The sequence below is a fragment of the Pinus tabuliformis genome, chromosome 4_2, assembly GCF_031772625.1.
Source record: "Pinus tabuliformis cultivar Carrire ecotype Pingquan chromosome 4_2, CPIR1, whole genome shotgun sequence".
Taxonomy (NCBI): Eukaryota; Viridiplantae; Streptophyta; class Pinopsida; order Pinales; family Pinaceae; genus Pinus; species Pinus tabuliformis.
Genome location: NC_142304.1, coordinates 658,688,886 through 658,689,601, shown reverse-complemented (window position 1 = coordinate 658,689,601; position 716 = coordinate 658,688,886). Strand labels below are relative to the sequence as shown.

At 28.5% G+C, this 716-nt stretch overlaps 1 non-coding gene across 1 annotated transcript; it reads right to left on the bottom strand.

Moving 5' to 3' along the window:
- Positions 1 to 337: 337 nt before the first annotated feature.
- On the bottom strand, positions 338 to 409 carry TRNAV-UAC (transfer RNA valine (anticodon UAC)). Its single transcript has one exon. It is a non-coding gene; the product is annotated as a tRNA-Val (tRNA).
- Positions 410 to 716: the final 307 nt, after the last annotated feature.

The window sequence follows — 716 nt, the reverse complement described above, 5'->3', positions numbered from 1 at the left end:
ATTGTCTTAAATATTTCTTAAAATTATTGTCGTAAAAAATATTGTCTTAAATATTATTGTCTTAAAAAATTGTCTCTTAGGAGACAACTTCATTTTTGTCTCTCTTGAGAAAATTTCATTTTTGTCTCTCTAGAGAAAATGCTCATATTAGAAACAATATGTCTTTAGTACTAGCTATTGTCTATCTAGAGACAATAATTTTTTTATTTAAAGATCATTTTTGTCTCTCTAGAGACAATATAAAACAATGAATCCAGAAATATCTCACCATTCAAATAAATCGACATAAAAAACATTTAATTAAAAATAAACTAAAAACTCGTTGATTAATTCATGTTAGTGCACAGTGGAATCGAACCACCAACCTCCTGCTTGTAAGGCAGACACTCTTCCATTGAGCTAGCACACTTTAACGAATTACGAGAAGAGTTATGGCAATCCTGAAAACTACATTTATAGCCATTGATTTAAAAATAAATAAATTTGACACATGATCTGTAATATTTATAAAAAGTATAATCATGCAGACCATATTTTTAACTTACTAAAACTAGCAATTGCCCCAAAAGGTGCAAAGAGAAGCGGATTATATCTCTAGCAACAATATTCCAAATCTTATATTAGTATATAGTTAAATGTTCATGTATAGAAGCTATCTTGCTACAGTGTCATATCCCTTTGTTGGGATTTCATTCCATGTTAAGACTTAATTTTCT